This window comes from Grammomys surdaster, unplaced genomic scaffold (genome assembly GCF_004785775.1).
Source record: "Grammomys surdaster isolate TR1022 unplaced genomic scaffold, NIH_TR_1.0 99, whole genome shotgun sequence".
In the NCBI taxonomy this organism is placed as follows: Eukaryota; Metazoa; Chordata; class Mammalia; order Rodentia; family Muridae; genus Grammomys; species Grammomys surdaster.
In genome coordinates, this window is record NW_021604578.1 from 5760315 (window position 1) to 5776775 (window position 16461).

The 16461-nt window shown below is 42.7% G+C and overlaps 1 long non-coding RNA gene across 1 annotated transcript in view; it reads left to right on the forward strand.

Moving 5' to 3' along the window:
• Nucleotides 1–774: 774 nt before the first annotated feature.
• Nucleotides 775–16461, forward strand: part of LOC114634416 — a 29051-nt gene continuing 13364 nt past the window's right edge. The window contains exon 1 of the long non-coding RNA XR_003713325.1: nt 775–808. This is a non-coding gene — a long non-coding RNA (uncharacterized LOC114634416). The remainder of the gene's footprint in view (nt 809–16461) is intronic.

Here is a 16461-nt window from a genome sequence, read left to right on the forward strand (position 1 = left end):
TACTTCTTAAAAACAAACAAACAATAATAACAACAACCTCCCCCACCCCAAACTGTCCTGAGGGTAGGAAAGGTAGGAGAAGAGGTAGCCTGTGCACAGCTGTGCACACCTGTAACCACAACACTTGAGAGGCTGCAAGACAATATCACAGGGCTGCATAGTGAGCTCTAGGCTAGTCAGAGCCTCACAGGGAAACTGTCTTTTAAAAAAGCTAGAAATAGGTTAATGTGTTACCAGCTTGGGCAAACGTAAACACAAACTGTGTGGCTTTAAAAATAGAAATTTTACTTTTTTCTCAGAGTTCTGGAAGTTAGAAGAGTAAGACCCAGGTGTAGCAGGTTTGGTTTACCTTCCTTACTGTGTCTGCAGGTGGGTACCCCTCTATAAGCATGCACCCCTGTGATCCAGTCATACTGAATTGGAGCCTCTCTCTTTTTTAATACCTCATCGAATTAAAATTACCTTTCCCATGGTCCTCGCTCCCGAGACAGTCACATTGGTGTTTGGAAAGAGACTGTACAATTCAGTCCATAGTAAGAGTTGGCTGGAGGATTCACACTGCTAATGAGCCCTTTAAATAACAGCAGCATGTGGATAATTGGAGTAGCCCACAGAACTCCCCAAAGCTCCCCTTATTTTATTTGATTATTACAACACTATTTTACTCAACCTCCTGTTCCTGGCATTGCATGTTTATTTCTGCCTATCCGTCTCCAGGGACTCCAGACCCAGACTCTGATCTTGGTCATTGATTTGCAGACACCATATCCAGAGAACTTGACTCTAACCTGGACCTTCATTCAATGCGGTGAGTGACTGTGTTCTTTCCAGCATCATAAAGTCACAGTCTCTTGTCTGAATCTGGGGACTTGGATTTCTACCATTTGTGGCTAGTCCTAAGTAGAGCTAGTAGGCATTTATTTGTGGAAATTTTGATCTAGTGACATAGTCGTGGGAAAACATTTTTAAATGTCATTCTTAGCCGAGACTTGAGCCTACTTTTCTAAAATAGCAGTTATCTGTCATCTGTAGTAAATGCATCTACTCCTGGATAGTTTTATGGTGGCAGGGAAAGGGACACAGCATCCTGTGTTAAGGATCAGAAAGCAATCATTATGTGACTTAACAGGGTCAGTTAGGAAGAAATCAAGAACAACGCCACTATTCACAAAGAAAAGAAAAAAGATGTGAGCCTTCACCAGCTGTTCAGGTATCAGAGAAGGGTTAATAACTGAGCCCTCTGGCTTCTCATCAAGTATCCTCCTCATTCCCAATGAGATGAGTGGGCTGAAGCCAGGATGCTTGGGAGACAGGAGCTGCTTAGTGTGGCCTCTGATAAAATGCCCTGAACATGTTGCCTCAGAGGCTGTAGACAGCTACTGTGCTCAATTATTCATCCTGACTTTTACTGGGTACCTTCCTCCCATTTCAATTACTTGGGATTTTTTTTTTATAGAAAATTGCCTGTGGGAATTTGACCCCTCCAACTGCCTGGTAATAATCTGGCTTGAATAGCAAACACAGCATGGGTTAGTTCTGGGGCAAGCCAGAGCATTCTCAGAAGGATTTGAGAGGGGTTGCTCTGGGCTACACAGACAGCTAGAAGATTGTCTCAAAAAAAATGATGCTATTCGTGAGAATTTGGGCTATTTATGTTGGAGTGGGAAAAGCTAGAAATGTCACTCATACCAAGATTTGAAGTCAGTTTGTTTAAAATAGCAGTCAGCTTTGATATAAACGCTTTTACTGTCAACTGGTGGGCGTATGAAGGCACTGTTGAACATCTGTATCAAAATATAAATAAGTATCTTTTGATGGAGGGTCTTATGACTTATGCATCTAACTTGTGATTCTCCAGCTCCAGCCACCGGAGTGCTAGGATGGCAGATGGAGAGGTCATGCTGTGCCTATGCATAAGGTTAGATGCCCAGCAGATACGTTCTCTGTCCAGGGTACCATGTCCTATCTATGCGCATTATTTCATGTAATGCTGACAATCATTCGGGAAGTAAGCAGCTACATGAACCCAAATTTGCAAAGGAGAAAACAGGTTCCAAGGGACTAAATGACTCTGGAAATTCACACAACTCGTAAATGGTGATCTTACTTCACAGTCAAGAGCCTCCATTGCAACTACAATATTTGATTTAGTTTTAAAAGTATTTAACATTAAGAGACAGCAGAGGGAGAGAGGGAGAGGGAGAGAGAGAGGGAGAGAGAGAGAGAGAGAGAGAGAGAGAGAGAGAGAGAGAGAGAATATATGAGAATATCAGGCTTGGCAGCAGGTACCTTCATTAGCTACATTTAAGTTATTTGTCTGGTGCCTGCAGATTATAGCACTCAGAAGTTATACTATGTTTGAAGGAGATGGGAATAAATAAATACATGCCAATGCTCTACTTCAAACTATAATTAGAATCTTGAATGTTTCCCCAAAGGTCTTAGTGGTAAAATCTTTGTTCCTAGTCTGTGAGACTGTTGGAAGGTGATGGACTCTTTACAGGGTGGGACTACCTACAAGTTAGAAGGTTGAGGACATGCTCTTGAAAGAGATGTTGAGAACCCAGCCACTTCTCTCTCATTTTGCTTCTTCGGACTCCAGAAGGCTCATGTTGCCCCATAATGTCCTCCCTGTCTCACTTGCCTCACGGGGACACAGCAACAGGGGCAGTTGAACACATGAACCAAGGTAAACCACTGACACTATGAGCTAAAATAAACCCTTTCTATTTTGAAACTGAGTATTTCAGGTTTTTGTTATAGCTCTGCAAAGCTGACTAACACCGTTTGTTGACATCCCATTGCCAATGCAAATAATTTTCTTAATATCAGTGATATCCATAAATATAAGAGCATTGCTTTTGATTTTCCCACTATATTACATTTTACATTATGGTCTCAGACTTGTTTCATTTCCATATAGAGAGTCCTTTCCTAATAGGTGACCTGGGGGTATCTAAACTGAGGCCTAGGTTGCATAGTCTTGTTTCCAGGCATGTCTGGTAGCCAATGGGACAACAAGGTTCACCCAGAAGGCATGACGAGTCCTTTGGTCAAACTTAAATGGAAGATAAAGGCCAACATCTAAGGGAGATGGAGTAGAATTCTTGGGCATTGTTCCTCTTTTCAAAACACCTGAGAACACATTCCATCCACTGTGGATATGAGGTACTGAAATTACTATAGGGGCCTTTGTATGGCTCTCAGTAATGGATAGCTTTAGTGTCATTCTTCATAGCTGCACTTCACTGAGGGCACGTCTGGGGCAAGAGGCCAGCATGGCTCTGAGAAAGTCAGGTAGGGAAGGACAGGTGGCCCAGCTCAGATCTGCAGAGAGGCAACAGTTGGTCTCTAAGGTGACAAGGAGGGACAGAGAAGGGACCACATGGAAGTGACAGGAAAAGATGGTGCTCTTTGTTCATGGAGTGTCATCTGTGTTCCCACACTCAGTTCCACAGCCAGGAGCTCCTCAAGAACTTAAGAGGATCCTGGGAGGCATCTTAAGACTTCCAAAAACATGTCTGTGATTGGGAGTTTAAGCCAGATAGTAACTGTCATATTTCCATCAGTGAGCTTTTGATGCCCTGGGAAAACACAGACAAATCCAAAAAAGGGAGGTGGGGTTACCTCATTTTTAGCTTTTGAAAATTTGGAGAAATATAGAGAGTCCAGTAAGGTTCCTTCCAACTTGAGCCTGGGGGGTGGGGCTTTCAGAGCCTTGACTCCTCCAGATCTCCCCAGAGGCAACATTCTTCCTCCCCATGCCTGCAACATTCAGTCAGAACTAACTACTTAGCTAAGGAACAAAACAGAAAGATCCTTTTAGCTGAGTTATGAGTAAGCAGATCTTTAGAAATGTGCCCACTTCACTATGAAGAGTATGACTAGAGAGGACCACAATCTCATAGGAGATGACAGGCAGCCAGGAGCTTACTGAGGAGCTGTTAATCTGAAAACATCTTAACTGAATCCACGAGTATCACTCAGCATTTCTCTAAATCAAACCAACCCGAAGATAAAGAACACAACCGCTAGTTGGTTCTATCCATCAAATGCTATAGTATAGAGTACCTACACAGACTAACATATTCTCTGTGGTCCTCAGTAATAGTGTCCATGGTGATCACATTTCTTGATTTTCAAGACCCTTCTGCTCTGTTTTACGGGTCTTCATCATTTATTTGGAGAGACTTGGTTTCCAGTGGGCTGTTGCTAGCAACTTACAGTCTTGGGACTTACTTGAACTCTTGCTCTTTCTAGGGAACAAATACTTCATGGAGGCTGTTTTTTTCTAGTGTATTTACCATGAGCCAGGCATGATAAATTGATACAGCAGAAGTGAATGAAGCAGAAACCCAGGCCTCAGTTCTGTATACCCTAGAAGACCCAGAGCAATGCAGAATCTACATGTTCCTTAGTTTACTTCTTCAGGGATATTCTGAAGAGGTTTTTTTTTTTCTTCATAACCTCAAGGCCAATGTTTCAGAATTGAACTGCAAGTGTATTATGCTGCAGCAAGAGATCATGGATATTTCAGCTACCTCTTAGGCTGTTCAATTTCCTGTTTCATTGATCAGCGAGACCATCCTTGTCTCACATACAGTAATTAGAAAGTTTTTCTAGTAATAGAACTAACAATCTGATGCAGGTGAAATAGTTCCTCTTGATCTTAGTCTGAGACGTCTCCCTGTCAGGATGTAAAACCACTGTCCGGATTGGATTCATATGCCTTATGGGCCATTTACTGCTTTACAAAGGCACAGGTCCGCAAGAAACTTGAAATAGGCTTTACAGAAAGCAGAGACATGGCTGTAATTGGGTTTTAGCCACAAGGTAGTTTAGCTTGAGTTTTATGTGACTACAGCCCTGAGTTAAACTCATAGGCTGTACAGGAGTGTGAATTGGGGTTTTAGTTCTCACATGTCCCCTCAAGTGCTCCCCTTTTCATGAAATAATTGAAGCCACAGTGACCACCAGCTGTGTGGGATGGATTTTTCATTTTGTGTGGCATGTTCATAAGCAGGTTTCCATTTATGCACAGTCTAGGGTCTGAAGAAGTCTAAGTATTGATCGTTTCAGCAAGATCCCATTGAGTTCTGTTGCCTAACTATAAACAAACAAACAAATGAATCAATCCCAGCCATATTAGTCATTGAGTCAGAGATGAATTTCATGGGCAGTGTATAAAGGACATGTGCCAGTGTCTTCCCCTGGACACTGTGTCATCTTTATGTTTTGCTGTGGAATTATGACATTGGAAAATTGGCGCATCCTTAAGGTCCTCCAAGGGAAAGGAATTCATGACTGGTTTGATAAGGTCTGTCAACTTGGACTCATCAATGTTTCTTATCTTCTCTCTACTTGTTTGCTGTTTAGACACCACTGCCTTAGTCTAAGTGTCACCACATGTAGCCTGGCCTATAACAGTGGCTGTACCTGGGTCTCTTATCCCTACTCTAAGCAGTTGCTCCAGGGAAAATGAAGACATGAGTCTGAACATGTTCTTTTCTGCAGGTGCCCATGTTGGTCCCTGCCCAGTCTTCTTGCTCAGGAAGACACACTCCTTCAGTCTGGCAGAGCAGATACCTCACAGTTTTCAGAGTAAGCCAGGCATCTAACAGCTAATGGTTCAGTGGGGAGGCCCAAGAGATAACTGGTATTGACTGGAGAGAGTTAGCTCAGAGGGTGTTGCAAAGAGAGAGCTAGTTCAGAGGCTGTTGCAAAGCATGGACTCATATCCCCCCTCACCCCCCCAGTCTCTTTCACTCTACTTCTTTGCCCCTTTGCCTCAACCTGTTCTCCCTCTGGTGGCTATCTATTTACTTAGGTGGATGAGTAGATGGGGTTTATGCCTCTTTCTGAGTTGGTCACTTGCTGCTGTACCCTGAGTTGATTTCCTCAGCATATCTGGGTTACCTACACTGAACTTCTGAGCTTGGAGGAGTATCCAGTCTACAGTATCCAACATGGCCCCTGGGGCTGAGTCATTGCTTCTTCAATGGTGGTGGTTTGCCTGAGCACTCTTTCATATTCCACTACTCTCAAAATACCCACTTGAAAGTTTTTGGGTTTTTGATTTTTGGTTCCCATCCCTATTTCCCAAGACCTGTATATTGGCTTTTTTTCACAGTTAGTATCTCAGTGTCCTTGTCTCTCAAGAAGTCATCATATGAATTTGTAGTTATAGTTTTCTACCTTGCTATCCTGCAGCAGACTTTACAAGATGATAAGCAAGAGATTCTTTAGAGGTACATTTAAAAGTCAAGTTAAAATTCCAGCTTCCACTTTTTCCATCCTCTTGGATTTTGATGCTGTTTGTGTAGAGAATAAAAAAGAATTTAAAGATAATCAAAACAGATGACATTTATGTCTTAGTTGAGGTTTCTGTATCTATGGTGATAGAGTACCATGACCAAGAGCAACGTGGGGATGAAAGGGCTTATTTTATCTTATATCTTGTAATCTGTCATTCAAGGATACGAAATCAAGGCAGAAACCGAGATTCAGGAACCAAATACAGAGGCCATGGAGGAGTGCTGCTTACTGACTTGCTCCCCATGGCATGTTTTCTTATACACCCAAGGACCACCTGCCTAGGGGCAGCACCACCACATCAATTATTAATCAAGACAATACCCCACTGGCTTGCCAATAGGTCAATCTGATGGGAGAATTTTTCTCAGTTAAGGCCCTTTTCCCTAATAACTAGCTTGTGTCAAATTGATAAAAGAGCCAACCAGGATAATTTATAATAATTTAATAAACTAAGGGACAGTTGGATTCTAGTCATGGTCAAATCAGCCATGACATGATTATTATAAGCCATTTTGTGGGTTGCTACATTTGCCTCTAAGGAACCTCTTTCCTGTTGAAGCCAGGGAGTAATTCATTAAAAACATGGATTAAGGGTTTATTTCATATTTTCCACAGTAAAGAACATATTGCTTTACTATCTGAGTTACAGAAGACTTGGCTCTCTCTGAAAAGCCTTTTAAACACTTCATTCCCCTCATTAGAGGAGAATTTTAGTAGAGCTAAAATGTTAGTACAAATAAGATAATTATTGAAAGTGAGCTTTGGGACAGAATAGCCCCAAGATCACTCCCAGCTGAGCGTGACCCCCATATTATGAAAAATTAGACTGTCTTTTAAGACCATGTGAGATGACATTTATTAAACTCTTATCATATTAAATATTCTACAAGCATTCTTTCACTTAATCCTTAAGGAAGTGCCTGAAGTTGAGGTGTGTATTCATTCACATGATAAGCACGAAGAGGACACTGAAGCCCGGGGAAGCAGAGTCCAGGAATGAGCAGCCACAGTGAAGTGCAGAGAATGGCTTCAAGTTTTATTTGCTTTACTTTTTGTCCATAGGACACTAAGCAGCATCGAACATCCATATGAGGAACCACCTCTGCAAATGGATAGCTTGACTGATATGCCCCAACATTGTTGGTTTCCATGCCCCCAAAGCCTAGTCCACATGGGAAATTAATGGAAGAGACTGGATTACCTTTCCCTTCAAAGGCAAGTTTGTACATCCTTTATATGATAGCTTTGGGTCTTAGCAATAGGATACTATCAGTTGCTGTGTCTTGGGAAGAAAGGAGCAGAGAGGGAGAAGCCTTGGATGACCTTCAAGAGAGTCTTCCCAGAGTGTCTCATCTTGAGAAATGGCCTTGTATCTCACATCAGGAAAAAAATACTATTCTGCTTTGGATCTATCAACTTTCCTGAAATCAAAGTTCAGCTTCTAACTTATCCTTGAATTTAGGACTTTATAGACTCTGAAAGACATCTCAGCAGCATTTAGTACAGGAAGCAGGGCTCAGACTACATTTTTGCTGCTGGACAGTCTATGCTGATTGTCTGGTTTCTAAGACATTCAGCAATCATGGGCAAAGAATTCTATCACCTACAAAGGCAAAAATTATTTTGAGAAAGGTATTGAAATCTAAGGCAAAACAAAACAACATTTTTCCCTAAGGAAATCTGAACTTAGCTTTTGATGAAAATAAGGCCATTTCAGTGACATCATTGTTTGTCTCTTCTTGCTATCTCTCTTGGAGATAGCTCTGGGTTTATCCCCAGCCAAAACTAACAGCTGGACCTCTTTTGAGAATTTAAAAAGCCGTGCTTTTATTTAGTCTTGAGAAATCTCCTTCATGGGGACTTTGTTGAGCATCTGGCCCTAGTGTAGGAAAACAAATCCAGGATGACTTTCTGAATAATCTGCTATGAAAGGGTCAAAGTTCACATCACTAAGACAGGATATTGTTCCAGTGGCTGTTTCACTTAGAACTCCCTTATCAAGGCTCCACATTCAATAACTGGTTAATTGCTTTTCACCTTTCTTTCTGCCAATAAATGAAAGCTAGGCAGTGGAGCACACATGACTGTGCTCATTCTCCTTCACTCAGAGCTATCACGTGTATGACTTCTACTGAGCACCTATGATGTGGAAGCCTCTCTTCTGGATGACACAGTAACTGTCCCAAGGTTGAAACGACCTTCTGCTTTTCCAGAAAGAAAAAGTTTAGGGAGATGCCAGCTCACACAAACATCTGAGCAATCACCATTAACTGAAGGACCCACGAGAAGAGCTGGGGTAGGCGTATAGCTCAGTGGAGTGCTTTCCTGGCATGCCCAAGGCCCTGTATTGATCCTCACCACTGCATAAGCCCGGCATGGTGATGCTTGTGATGGCTGGGGATGCCTGTAAGCTCAACATTTGAGAGGTGGACACAAGAGGATCCGAAATTTAAAGTCTTCTTCAACTAAATAGCTAGTTCTAGGATAGCCTGGGCTAATGTGACCTTGTCTCAAACAAACAAACAAACAAACAAAAACAAACAAACAAAACCAAAACCAGTAACAAGATATCTGTAAAAGCAAATTTAGAGACAGCCTTTGTAAGGAAGTCAGGAGGTAGAATCTTAGATGAAAGGAATTTGAATTGTAAACAAAATTATTGGCAAGAACTCCCTAACTAGATGTGAGATCCAAAGAATAAGCATGATTCATTTATACATGTGACTGGGACAATAACCACATCAACCATAGCCATTGTGCTTAAACTCATTGTATCCAAAACTCATGATGACATTTTATCCCAGTGCGGAGTACTGAGAGACTTCCATTACTAACAACCAAGTGGGACTTTTAAGACATGATTAGATTATGAAGGTTTTGCTCTCAAGAATGGATTAATTTGTTAATAGATATATACGTTAGATGTATAACCAATGAGCTTGCTTGAAAATGGATGTTATAAAATTGAGTTTGCTCTGTCTCTTGTGTGTGTCCTTCTCAAGCAGTGCCCCACACCATCAGTCTCTACACAGTCCCCGGTAGAAAGGAAATCATCAAGGACACAGCCCCTAGACCCTAGATTCCCTGTCTCTAGAACCATGAGCTGAATAAGCCTTTATCCTTTATAAATCACCTAGTCTGTGGCATTGAGCTATAAAAACAGAACATGGACTAAGAGGCATTCATTGTTCATGAGTACCATTGTCTGGATGTTTCAGCTCTACTATACAGCCTGAATAGGCCCAGAACAGATTCTACTGTACACTGAACCTCATTGACAAAGAGATCCTTCTTGTGCCCTTTCCTTCCATCTTTCTGCTGCGTAGAAATGAATTAAATAGGAATTCTAAGGAGGCTGGCATGTCCTTGCACCTGCTAAAAGACTCATTTCTAAAGAGACTGAGAGATTGCTATAGGTCATAGAAAGATACTGGCCACCAGTCAGTGTACACCCACTCCCTGGATCCCCTTTTTTCTTGTGGGGTCTCAAACTCTGGCTCCCCCTCTACCACTTAGGCCATGTTATACTTAGTGTGGCTTCCCTGAGATGTAAAGAGGTCCAGCCAGTGCATCCAGACAAAATAATGTCCTTGGCAGAGATGCCAAGACAGAGCTGTGGAAAACAGAGGCAGTCTAGCAGATAACTGGCTTCCTCTGAAGGAACTGGGGGAGGTTTTATTGACCACAGTGTTTGTTGGCACCAGCAGGGGATGGAAATTAGACCTGAGTCTCCATTTGACTGTGTATCCTGGCAGGCTTGACAGGAACAAACCATACCAGGCAGGGTGAGTAAAGGGAATAGGGAGCTATGGAGGTTCCCCTCTGTGTAGAGTTTCTAGAAACCCAGCCGAGCTCGAGAGAAGTGAGTTGAACCTCTCATATAGGGAACTATGGACTCCACATCAGAGAGTTCTGCTTTAGGTCAGGGATGAACGGGGGAAATTCACCAATCAGAACATCTCTCAGTTCTCATCAGAGAAAACTTGCCTTGCAGTAAAATGACAATTGACCCAGAGATTACCCCATAGCGTGCAGAGAATAAAAGACTATGGAGTACTCAGTCCTAAATGGGACATTCATAACACCCTCCTACACACACACACACACACACACACACACACACACACACACACACTCTCTCCAATTCTCCAAGGCTCATGGATCTTTGTGGAAGAGAGAGTAGGAAGATTGTAAGAGCCAGAGGTGACTGATAACATCAAAGAAACCGTGTTTTCCAAACCCAGCAGTAGGTGTGCATCTGAACTCGTATTGATTGTGATAGATAACTTGCATAACACTACAGCATACATAGCCTGTTCTCAACAGAATCTCCCACTAAACCCAGTGCTCACTGGTTGGATAGTCTGGCTGGCTAGTGACCTTTGGGTTACATTCCTCCATGACACCCTCTTATCCCAAGACCCAGGGTTACAGATGTGTGCCACTATGCCCAGCTTTTCATTTTTCAATGTGTTTTTGGGATATAAACTCAGGTGCCCATATTCACATGGTAGTCCTTTACCGTGTCATCTCCCCTGATACTGCTAATTTTTTAACTGAAATTTGCAATTTTAAAGCAGTCAAGCACCAATCTTATAATAATTCATTTCTGATCTTTTCATTCAGAGCATCCTTTCCCTCCTTACTAGTAGACATAAACACAACTTGTGTTTCCTAAATTCTCAAAAGATATTTGTGTTGACCTGTGGTAGGCATTTGGTACAGAATATCGCAATTGTGCATATGGCAATTGTAATTCTTAATTATTGATCTGATAACAGTAATAGTATAGTACCATCCCAATTCCAAGAAGGATTTTTACATCCGTTATCTCAGGAATCTTAGTCCTGGCATGTGAAGTAGATACCAGTCTGGGCAATCCAGAGTGTGGTTCCTTGATTTGGAGGAGACAGAGCCTGCAGGGTTGAGTGGCTACCTTTGGCTCTAAGGTCAGTGGTTACTGTTCCTTTTTGACTATGTCAGGTCCCTCAAAAACCTGGAACAAAAATCTCACTCAGTACCTGTGGCTCCTCCCACACTTCTCACCCTTACCCTAAACCATTCCCTCCCAAGGGCTGACTTCAGCTTCTCTTTCCTATAGAAGTTCCACCATTTTGGCTACATGCTTTCTTGGTTCCCATTTGCTCTCATGGCCTCTTGGCTTCCGGTTCCCTCTCTTGCCCCGTCTCCTCTCTTTCCTTATCACTCCTCCTCATCTCCATGGCCTGGGTCAGTCTGCTGGCCTGCTTCAGTCTGGACTCTTCCTGATGTCTCTGGCTGTACTCTGCCTCATATCCACAATAAACCTTCTCTTCAACCATACCTCATTATTTTTTTCCATCCAGACTGTGCCCCTGGCCCCAGGGGTCTTCCATTTCCAAGCTACCCACCATTCTCTGCCTGCCATGGAAGACCCCCTGATCCTTTCTCTGGAGTTCATCATGGGCAAAATGTTGGTTTTGTTTTCCTTTCTTATTCTTTAGCAGGCTTCAACTTGAAAATGTCAGCTTTGTGGTAGAAGGGGAAAATGAGAGAAAATGTATCCAGTCAAAACCACTAGAAAATAAACCACCTTTCTGTGGCACCTACTCGGCTTTCTACAAGTTCAATGTCAGAGTCTTCTGGCCTGGGTACCAGTGTCTAGGCACATTTCCTGTGATTCTCTTCCTTTGCTATTTGTCTGGTTTATTAAGGTGACATGTCACACTGGTCCAGATTGGCCAGTCAACTGCCAACTCTTTTAGAAATTGAAAATAACTTCTTAATGGATGGAGTGAGATGCAGAGGAAATCCTGCGGTGCTCAGCCAAGATCTCCTTGTTGGATAAGACACTCATATCCCCAGCTATTGGAAATTATGGGAGGTGAAGCGCTGGTCTGGGTCTTCCTAAGAATAGCCCTTGGCTAAAGACCTCTACTTCACTCAAGGTGATATCTTGCCTCCGGACAGCTTACATCCAATGATTGTTATAAGTGCCAAGTGGTGAGGTGGAAAACTTAAATCCTTACCTGTTTGGGAGCAGATGTATGGGACCCATTGTGGTCTCTGTTGCTATGGCTCATTCCCTAGATTGACCCTGATTCCCTCTTACAGATATTTCTTAGTGAGCCTCCTGCATGTCATGTTTGGCTTTTGGGACATCTCCCAGGCTCCATCTGGCCAATGGCAGATATCGCTGACTCAACAGTTTATGAACACTACACTTGGCTGTCCACTAGAAGACATTCTTAACGTTCGAACACTGCCTGCCACTTTCTCATCTTCCTCTGGGCCCTACGATGATGTCTCCAGTCCCAGTGAAGCACTTAGAAACTTACCTGGAATACCACAGGCAGGAAAGAGTTGCTATCCCTTGGGTCTCACAGGAATGAGTGCTCTGATTCAGCAGCCGTCCATCGGTCATAGGAAAGCACAGAGCTTTTCATCCACCCCTGACTGACTGAGCCAGATGACAGCTCTGCAGCGGGGGCTTAGCTGGGTGGCTCAGTTCTCTTGACTTCTTGACTTCTGGCCTAAGGGAACACCCAGTCACAGCCTCACTTAGCTTCAGAAGTTTTCCAGGAAGGCTCATACAAGAGCACCTCCCTTTCCCCAACAGTCACTCTCAGAGGCCACCCTGAACCGGATACGAGCTTTCACTTGTTAACATTCAAACTGAAACAATGCTCGCCTGCCAGATAATTAGGCACATGACATTTTGATGAGGTCTTCTTAGTACAGCCATTTTAACAATAGAACATTTTGTCATGAAAAGTTAAGTTTGGCAATAAAACTTTCAGTATGTGTGTGTGTATGGGAGTCGAGGACTCTTGATAAAACACAAAACTGAAGATTCATCACATTTTTCCCTAAGCACTTAACAAAGCAATGAGGAAGCACATGCACATGGATTATACCAAACTACACTCAACTAATGCCTTCCCCATGCCTCGCTCTGATTTTGTTCTCAACCACAATTCTTTTTCAGTATAGTATTTTTTTTATTAAATTTTGATACCTACCTTTGCTCCTCCACACAACTCCTCCCAGACCCAGTACCCAAGCCCCCTCCAAACTTTATGTCCCCCACACACAACTAACTCACTGAGTTTTGTTGCCTATCTACTCATAGGTCCACCCACCTCCCTTTCTTCATCAGTTATACTCTGAGTCCACACTGAACTGGATGAGATGTGTGGATGTGTGGTCATCCAGTGAAACATGGCTGACCTACCACAAGCCACACTCTTTTAAAAAACAAACAAACAAACAAACAAAAAACCAAAAAAAAAAACCAATTCTCTCTACCTTCGTATCCATCAACTGTTCATGACTCCTCAGCTGGAGGTGGAGCCTAGAGAGTCCCTGCCCCCTCCCATGCTGGAGTCGAACCACAATTCTGACTTGTAGGCTTATATCCTACGTCAATAAGCTCTCAGTCACACGCAGAAGTACCTGATAAAGTCAAACTATACTGAGGAGGAAAGATTTGTCTTGGTTCATGGTTTCCGAGGTTTCCATTCCTCATGGGTTGGCTCCATTGCTTTTGGATGATCTGTGCTGAGGCAGCATAGCATAAGGAGCACATGGTAGAAGAAATGTTTCACTTAATAGTAGTAGGAAACAAAGAGAAAGGAGGTGGCTAGGGTCTTACTATCTCTTGCAAGGGCATGTCTACAATGATTTAACTCTCTCTTAATAAGAAAGACCCCCTACAGGTTCTCCTGCCTCCTGACGGTACCAAGGGATGGGGAACAAACCTTCAAGATGTGGCCTTTGGAGGAGATTTAAGACTCAGATGATGCTGCATCCAAAATTGTATTTTTTTTTTAAAGTGCTGCTTCCATATTCCTAAGGGGAATACATTTAAACCAACAATGGAGTCTATTTTCTTTTTCTTTTCTTTCTTTCTTTTTTTTTTTTTTTTTTTTTTTTGGTTTTTTGAGACAGGGTTTCTCTGTGTAGCCCTGGCTGTCCTGGAACTCACTCTGTAGACCAGGCTGGCCTCGAACTCAGAAATCTGCCTGCCTCTGCCTCCCAAGTGCTGGGATTAAAGGCGTGCGCCACCACTGCCCGGCTGGAGTCTATTTTCAATTGGCAGAAATAATTGCTAACATCTATAATAAACACTCTACAACTATTAACCCAGCCTTCACAGAGAGGCTAAGTGAATGTGACTTTATTATGTAAATACACATGGTCCAAATCAATCAGCCCCTGTTCTTTTTTAACCACTACATCATCTGTCCTTGTGTCCTGACTGAATACCCTATGGGTAGATTACATATTATCTTAGGCCTACAATTGAAGGTAGACTAATGAAAAGAAATAGCCAACTATACACACCGATCAGAAGTCCTCACCAACATATTCACCTGGAGTCCATGTGGAACAGTGGACATGTAGCATTCAGAAATGAGCATTTGTTCTTCATGGAAAAGAATATGAGCAAAGCATCTAAAAGAAAGAGCCATCACAGAAGTGCTTGCCCATCTGAGAACTAAGACGAGAATTCTGAAAAAGGAACATAAAACAGAGTCATTGGCACCTTTTAAAGTTCAGTTTCTCATGGGTTTTTTATGGTCAATCACAAGATATTATCTATAAAGCTTTTCTACAATTGAATAACTGTTCATGTCAGAATTCATTTGCACCAAATATCCCTTGAGGTTGGAAGAGTGGGTCTTCAGTTATTTTATTAGTGCTGAATTTCTTGAAGGAAACTTTCTAATAATATAGAGCTCTCTAGATAATATCAGCATTGGGTGCCAGAGGAAGGTCAGGTAGACTAGCTCCAGTGACAGGTGGTAAGATGGGGAGAGATGGAAAATGTAATAAAAGCAGCATGTACTTTTTAACAGACTTCACTACAAATAACACTTAAAGAGAAAATGCGTTAACTTTAATGGTTTAATGGCCTGTGATTTTGATGTTTCTAAAGGATCACAAGCTAGTCAAACGTAGATCCTAGCAAAAGATGGAGACCCCTGTGTTCGAGACAGTGATGTTGTCCTCCATCACAGCATAGCATGAAGCCCAAGCTTCATATTTCCATTGTCCCTCAAGTCTCACAGGTGGTGTGACATTCCCAGTAGATGCTGTGCATGGAGATGTTTGTCACACGGCTGGGAGATACCAAGGTTCAGAAACTCAAATGTTTTTAATGAACTGTCAGCAGACTTGCCTACCTTTGTCCTAGGGGGAAGCATTATCTTAGTAGATTAACCAGTTACCATGTTTTTCTGCTGTTTGTGGGAGAGTCTTGTCTTCCAAGGCTATTTGCTCTACAAACATCTTTACAATGATGGTCTAGATCAGTGTCCACTTGTCTACAGGATGTGCAGAAACAAAAATTGAAAGGATCCTGAAAAACTTTCCAAACCTGTTTCCTCAGGTGGAGACTTGAGCCAGAGATATTTAGCATATCGTAGGTCCAGAATAGACGATGCAGAATCCCTATCCTGTGATTATCCCTCATAATGGAAGCAGCCAAGGAGACAGAAAGAAATGCCACTGGGGTCCTCTTTACTAAAGCTGGTATGGTGATTCTTTTGTGAGAAGATAGGAACATGTCCTTAGAATTGATCTGCCCAAACAAGGAGCCTTTTGGTTCCTTCCATAGAGAGACTTTAAGTGCTGGCAGTGAGGTCATCAAAGACTGCCTCCAGAGGCCATTTTGTTAAAATGTCTAGGAAGGGAAATGCTGAAGCAAGAACTATGGATTTCCTAAGAGTCACTGGGAGCAAAGAGAATGCAGAATGTACTTCTCTAGGGGAGGGACCTCACTGCTTGTTTTTACGGATTGGCTCTGTCTCCGAAGGGCCATGCCCTATGAGTACATGCTGATGATAGCGAGGAAGAAGGAAGGAACCAGAGGCAGCCTCAGATGCTTCTGTGGTGACAGCAGGGCCTTAAAGATGGGGAGCCAGAAAGGCACCAATGTAACAGGAGCCAGTTAGGAGGCAGAGAAAGCTGTTCCATTGTCTTCCTGTTAGCTTCCTCTCCATTGTAGATGATGCGTGAGCTGCTGCTTACTTAATAGGCTGGTTGTATCTGCATGGATTACTAGCTGATCTCAAAACCTCCTGCTCCAGGACCAGCTATTTATCCCATTTAGCCTGCTCTTGGAACCCCTGTCAAGAGTCTCCATAAAATCCAACGTGAGAT